Source organism: Callorhinus ursinus, unplaced genomic scaffold, assembly GCF_003265705.2.
Source record: "Callorhinus ursinus isolate GAN/ISIS: 27379988/994484 unplaced genomic scaffold, GSC_fseal_2.0 scaffold7, whole genome shotgun sequence".
In the NCBI taxonomy this organism is placed as follows: domain Eukaryota; kingdom Metazoa; phylum Chordata; class Mammalia; order Carnivora; family Otariidae; genus Callorhinus; species Callorhinus ursinus.
Genome location: NW_027397069.1, coordinates 76,257,405 through 76,264,521, shown reverse-complemented (window position 1 = coordinate 76,264,521; position 7,117 = coordinate 76,257,405). Strand labels below are relative to the sequence as shown.

Below are 7,117 nucleotides of genomic sequence, written 5' to 3'. Positions count from 1 at the left end.
TAGGAGACATGCCCTGATGGAAGCTGACAATGGGCATCCTTGAACCCAGCATCACCAGGGGCTGTGCTAAAGGGCTCAGTCTGGGTTTCTAGCCATCCATCATTGCAAGGCTCTCTGCACCTCCTGTCCTCCCCTGGTCTATAATGCTGTGCTGCATGTTCTCAGGAAGTAGTGAGCACCCTGGGTCCAGACCAGTTCTTCCAAGGGAACGCCAGGGTCCATCTGGTCCAATGTGGCCCGCATGGCATCTTTGGCTTTGTCGTCTCCAGAGTGGACATGCTTGGCTCCTTCCTCCTTGGTAAGTGGAGGAGGAGGACTAAGTCCAGGCTTTCCCAGAGAGTGGGAGGGTGAGGTGCATGGCTGCCTTCTTCCAGCAAGGGATGGGAAGCTGGGGACCCCACCTGTGGTCCCTCAGAAGTTTTTCAGCCCTGTATTGGTGTTCAGGAGGTGAGAGTCTGGCAGGGACCATGGAAGGCCATGTCCTTGGGGAGGCGAGGGCCCCAGAAGGGTTGAAACTACTCCTAAAAGGAGTTCCCTAAAAGGGAACCGGGACAGGATAGGGCCAGTAGGTGCGTGTGTGTACATCCCCAGACAAGCCCAGCTCCCTCAGCTTTCCTTCCCCAAACTCTCCCAGGACCACCTGTATCCACACCCTGGCTGCAAAGGCACCATCGGACTACAGGACCGGAGCACTCTGCCCCTCATGACCCCCGCATCCATCCCCATATTCCAAATCCAGTGGTCTGCCTGGTAGAGGGGGATGTGATTCTTTTCCAGCTTCATATTCTTCCCCACAGTAAGTTCCCTACTTCAGGACCTTGGACCCTCCCTCTGGCCCTGGCTCTCTCATCCCTCCCCTGCCTGGTTGTCCGGGGACATCACATTCACCACACCTTTGAAGTAGCAAGTCACAGGTCTGTGCTGTGCCCCTGCTCTCAACCTGATTGGTCACTTCACTGTGGGCCTCCATTCACTTCTCAGAGCAGATGTTCCAGCTCCAATATTCTGCAACTCCTCCCTGCAGCCCTTGAGGGTCAGACTGCTGTGCCTCGGGTGGAGGCAGGGACTCACCCAGGTGACTTCTGGTCTAAGCCAGCCCTCCCGCATGTCTGTTCTGTGTCACAGTCATCCATCCAGGGCCTGACGCCCCCCCGAGGCACACTCCTCAACCCCTCCTGGCAGCCCCCTACATCTTCAGATACCTTGGTATATAAGAATTGTCTTCCTTGCAATGAGCAGAAGCCTGTCTCCCTGTGACTCCCATCCCTGGGAACCTCAGAGAACAAGATGGAGTTTTCCTCACTGAGACAGCCTTTACTGATAGAAGAGGGTCTCCCATCCCCTCTGGGCTCAGTGTCACCTTCCATGCATTGAGCATGGTCTGGGCCCTCGGTAGACCTTAATTTCTTCCCCTTCCCCTGCCTGGTACTTCCCTAGGGAGCTGCTGTGGAATGGATGGGCATTCCCCAGACACCCAGCCCACCTGCTCACACACAGATGACAGATGCTACAGTGCTATCCCATTAAGATGCCCCAGGACACTAAATGGCTGGGCTGAGACAGGGACAGGTCTGCAGCTCGAAAGACAGGAGAGAGGCAAGACAGCAGCCAGCCCAGGGCGGGCTTTTTTTATTATATCCAACAGATTTTTTTTTTTTTTTTTAAGGAATGGATTTTGAGGAGGAAAAACAAGGGGCAGAGAGGTATGGAATAGAAAATAAATGCAGGGCCCCTGGGTGGCTCAGTTGGTTAAGTGACTGCCTTCAGCTCAGGTCATAATCCTGGAGTCCTGGGATCAAGTCCCGCATTGGGCTCCCTGCTCAGCGGGGAGTCTGCTTCTCCCTCTGACCTTCCCCCTCTCGTGCTCTCTCTCTCTCATTCTCTCTCTCAAATAAATAAAATTTTCAAAAAAAAAGAAAAGAAATGCAAATATAAGCTGTTTTTTCTAATTGTTTTATAACCACAACAAATTAGTACAGAAAATGCCCCATACAAACAACACAATAAAGGTTCAAAGATTAAGGTGCTCCCTCAGGCAATGCTGAAGATATCAGTCTCTGGTATTTGGAATTTATGCTGCACTGGGTGTGTGGCACATCCATGCTTTTAACCTGATTTGAACAGAAGAATGGCACCTTGGCCCAGGTAGAAATAGATGAAGTGTTTGGTTTCGTGTGCCACGAAACTACCAAAGTTCCTCCCCACAAAGCAGTGCTGAGGCAATGAGCATCAAAGGGGGAAATAAATCCTGGAAGAACAACTCCAGATATTTGTGCCCTGGTTTCCAGGCCAGGTCTCCCATAAACCCACCAGCACCTGGGCAACCTCCATCCTTTCTAAGCCCTGGTATTTCCATGTGTGGAGTGAACCCCGTTGCATTCCCCCTTCTCCATACAGCCAGGGAGGTGAGATCAGAGCCCCATCTTTCAGGGGGGAAGGGAGTGCTCAGGAAGAACTGACACCTCTGCATGGGAAAGACCTCCTGGGCAGAAGGGATGGCCTGGCTCAGCCTGTCTGTGTTTCTGCCAGATTCCCCGTCTACCCCCATAGCTGCTCATTCTCTCAGCCATCCCACAGCACGTATTGAGTGCCTGCTGCATGCCCGCTCTGTGCACACTGCTTGTCAGGGCTACAAAGCTGAACAGGTCCCACCTCTGAGAGTGCCAGGGCATCCAGCTGTGCTCTCCCACGAAGGGCATGGGGGATTGGGGGCCTCTGTTCACAGTGTTTCCACAATGTGTTGGTGCGCTCACTTCACAGGCTGCAGGGGAAAGGGTCTTGCCCTGGCACCAAGATTATTAAATGCATTCTTATTATATACATTAAAGGATAAAACATGTCATTTCATTGAAAACATGTCTTCTCAGTTTGCTCACTCTCCTGAGGACAGACACTGAGCTGCCAGGAAGTGAGCTGCCCAGGGCTGGGGCTGAGAAGGCCCCGGAAGCCAGCCCCACTCCCGGTTCATTCTCCAGATCGCTCAGCCAGTCACTACCCTGTGTACCAGATGCAGCATTTGTTCAACAGCAACCCCCACTGGGACTTTGGGGCTTTCAGGAGACTCAGCCACCTGGTACAAGAGACTCACCTCAACTTCTCAAGGTAATCTCAGCTAAGCTGCCTGGGAACTTGGAGGGCCCATGGTTCCTTACACATAGGTCACAGGTGGGGAGGCACAAGGAGGACCAGAGGAGGATGGGAAGCTGCCAACCATGTGGGAGGTAAGGCCAGAAGAGACCAAGGGCAGGTGAGCCCTCCTGAGTACATGGAGGGGAGGGGTTTGGGAGTCATGGACAGCTTCCTTGGGCCACATTATTCCTATGCATGGGGAGGGGTCCTGCCCCAGGTCAAAGTCACTCACAGTTAGCCTGGTATGACCAGCCCAGCAAAGCTCACTCTCCCCATATTCTGGCCCTTCATCCCCCAGGTTTGCCCACCAGTTCCTAGATCCAGGCACATATGTGTTTCGAGACAACGGGCTGCCTGAAAGCATCATCGTGGTGTTGGTGAAGAAGAAAGGAGTGGCCTGCGATCCCGGTCTATCCCCCATACAGCCCTCCTCCCCATATCAGCTTACCAGGCACGGGGTCCTCAGGCACAGGCTGCCAAACCTGGGCCCAGACTGGGTAGTGATCACAGGTACTGACCCTTGACCAGAGTAGCCAGGACCCAGAGGGGGGCATGGGAGAAGCCTTGCACAGCAGGACCCTCAAGTGTGTGTCCAAGCCTATCTGTTACTCTGGGTATAGCCCCAAAGACTACAGGTGGGCACGAGGACCACCTTGTCCCTGAACTAGGGTTTCATTTGCCAGGTAAAGAGAATTGTATTTCCTTCTTGGGGTCCCCTTTCTCCCTGCCTCCCAAGCCCCTCAATTTTAGGACCTGTCCTTATGAACAGGGTCTCATGGCGAACAGGGGCCCCTGAGTAGAGTCATAGGCTCCAGAGATGCCTCTTCTAAACTTCTCCGTGAGCTTTCCATCCATCTTCTTTCTTGCTTGTTTTTAAGTAATCTCACTGAGCTTTCCAGGCTGAGCCTCAGACAGTGGATCTGTCATGGCCCCCTGCTCAGGAGGGCAGAGAGAAGGCAGCCCTGCAGTGGCTGAGGCATAAAGCCTGCAGATGCTCTGAGTGGTTGTCATCACATGGCCCCTGCCCCTCTCCCCTGACCTTGCAGGAGTGCTACTGGCTATTGGCTTAGCAACAATGCTGCTGACAGGACTCGGCCTCGTACTGAGACCCCCGCTGGCCCAGGCCTGCCCAGCGAGGGCTTGGAGACCCCAGTGGAGGGGGCTTGGAGAGCCTCATGTGCCCACTGAGTGTGTGCCCCTCAGAGACAGGTGAGTCCCCTTCTACCCTTCACTCCTTTCCCGGCCTAGGGGTCGTGGCCAGTCTCGCCACTCCCCACCCTGGCCCTGCCCACACTCATGACCCTAGTCCTTGCCCTGGAGACTCAGGAAAGAATGCCTTCCTACGCTGACCTGTGATGTTCATCACGGGCACTCCTGGTCCATGTGAGCCCTATGCCACCTGAGTGTGGATGCTTCTTTCCAGGCTTCTGTCGCATGAAGACCTTAGTCCTCAGGGCTCTGGGGAAGGAGCTGATTCCAAGGAGAAAGCCATTACCTGGGGCACAGGTACCACATTTGTGTGCAACAACCCACCTTCTCCTCTTCTCCTGCCCTCCACCCAAAACTGCACCCCAGGTACACACTCTGGATAATATCTCATATTTCTACAGCATTGATGATTTATAAGACACTTCATGCTGTCCATCTGATCATCACAATCAAACACCTAGAAGTGGGTGTTTTCAGGTGTTGTACCATCCCCATTTTATAGACAAAGAGACTGAGGCTCAAGGAAATGTGAGTGGCTTCCCTGAGATCCCCAAGTGGCAATTTTTAGAGAGTAAGTGCTGCTGGGCTTGAAGCGAGAGCTCTCTAATCTGAAAAGCTGCTTTCCCACCCCCTTCCCACCTGAATTGGTAGCTGGTAGCTCAGGGACAGACCCCACCCTGGCTACAGAGAAAGGAAAGGAAGACAAAGCTGGCTTTGCAGGGGCCGGGCCCAGGTTTGTTACCCTGAATGAGAACTCCTGCCTCACTTTGCCAGCATGAATGAGACTGCCCTCTCCCCTCTTGCACCCATCAGGCCTGGGAAAGAGTAGTGTAGGGTTGGCAGTGGACACTCACTCAGCTCCATGTTCACACTCCTGCAGGCCACTCTCTGAGCAAGCCCTAGGCCAGCACGGGCCCTCACACCACCTTCCTTCTTTCTTCCTCCTTCCTGCAAGACCCGGCTGCACAAGGAAAGGCAGTTGGAAAGGTGCTCCCTTCACTCATGTGTGTCCTAGCAGAGTGGGTTGGAGGGAGAAGGAGGTCAAGGGGTTTAAGAGCCTCGGCCAAGGGACGTTCCTACAGGGAGTGCGAGAACCCCACTGGGGTTCTAGCCCTGAAGCCTAGAGGAGGCACCTCAGGCAGACAAGTACTTAGTGAGCCTCTGCTGTCTGCCAGGCGCTGTGGGACACCTGAGGCTGAACAGGAGTCCACAGAGCAATGGGGACAGGTGGGGCAAGAGCTGTTGAAGGTGAGCACAGAGTGGTTATGGGGACATGAGGACAGTGAGATGAACTCAGGCAGAGGGAAGGGGCAGAGGTTACTCAGCCGGATGTGGCCTGCAGGACCCAGCAAACAGCCTCCTCAGGGGGCTGCCATCTTGTCCAGGCCAGGGAGACCCACCCTCAGCAAAGCAGGGAGACAGTGCCCACCACCCAACTCTGATGTGACACCAGGCCCAATGGACAGAGGTTGTAGGGCGCCTTGTGTGTCACACCCACACAGAAGAGGTTCTCGCCACAGCCGCTGCTACCTGCTGCTGGGAAGGTCTCCCATCTCCTCCAGCTCCCGTCAAGCCTAACCCCTGCCCTTCCTGCCAGCACTAACCAACCCCCCCACCCCCACTGTGCATGCTTTCTCTGCTCCCCTCAGTCCTTGCATACCTGCCTGCTAAAGCCCAGAGGGAAGGAGAGAGCTGCAGAGCCTGCACCCACAGGCCCACCAGGCTCTGCTTCCTCCTCCATCCCACAGGCTCATGCCGAGCCCTCTTCCTGCAGGAGAGCCACTCCCTGTGAAGACCCTGGAGGACTTCAGCATCCATACTCTCTACGACAAGCTCGAGGACCAGAGCCTGCACATGGCGGCCCAGCTGAGCAAGCACAGGAGCGATGCACTGGCCTTCTACAGGGGCGCCAGCCAGCAGCTCCAGGGCCTCGAGGTCAGCCGCAATTCCCAGACAACCAAGCCACCATCATCCCCACCATCCCAGGGAATGGGGGCCCCCCTCACCCACTTCTGGAAATTGCCTGAACCAAGAACACTTATGACCGAGAGAGTGACACAGCCCTGGTTTTCCCAGAACATTCTGCAGAACCTCAGCACAACTGAGCAGCAAGCTCTGGCCAGGGGTGGAGACCCAGAGATGGAGGTCAAAGCTGCTGCCAGAACAGATACTGGGCAGAGTGAGGAATCTTGGGGCCGCCACACTGCATCTTCACCCAGGGAGCACTGGCAACGTCCTCCAGGTGAGAGGCAGGTGCCCAAGGGTGGGACTATGATGGCAGGTGGAAAGTCATAATATTAATTCTAACTTTGTATAGCACCTAACTGTGCATCTCATATTTATCATCTCACTGGGTGCTCTGAACCCCTGCCATAACTGGACAGCATCGACCCTGATCACAGAAGATGGTCCTGGGCCCAGGGAAGGACATGATTTGCCAGAGCGGGAGGGAGACTCAGATAACACATGGCAGAGCGGTGTTTGCCCCAGCTCTCCTGCTGTCCACATCCACCATTGTGTTTTAAGGGCTGTCCTTGTGTAGGATATCAGGGTGACAAAGGCCCTAAGGCTCTTGATAGTCTCCTTAGTTTAAACCTTTAGCTTTGTTTTTCTAAAGGACAAAAGCAATACGTGCTCCTTAGAAAAGCTCCATCAGTACAAAAGAGTAAATAATGGAAAGCGAAAGTCCACTTGACCCCAAATCCCAGCAGCCTCACAGGTCTGTAGGTGAATGTTTATTTGCTCTTTTGTGGACTCTGTGGAAGCCCTTCCCTCAACA

The 7,117-nt window shown here is 54.4% G+C and overlaps 2 long non-coding RNA genes across 2 annotated transcripts; both read left to right on the top strand.

Moving 5' to 3' along the window:
* Nucleotides 1-209: 209 nt before the first annotated feature.
* Nucleotides 210-3,454, top strand: LOC141373142 (uncharacterized). The gene is made up of 4 exons (XR_012378848.1): nucleotides 210-298; nucleotides 635-796; nucleotides 2,976-3,102; nucleotides 3,428-3,454. It is a non-coding gene; the product is annotated as an uncharacterized lncRNA (long non-coding RNA).
* An 857-nt stretch (nucleotides 3,455-4,311) lies between these two features.
* LOC141373141 (uncharacterized) lies at nucleotides 4,312-6,205 on the top strand. The gene is made up of 3 exons (XR_012378847.1): nucleotides 4,312-4,338; nucleotides 4,553-4,635; nucleotides 6,113-6,205. It is a non-coding gene; the product is annotated as an uncharacterized lncRNA (long non-coding RNA).
* Nucleotides 6,206-7,117: the final 912 nt, after the last annotated feature.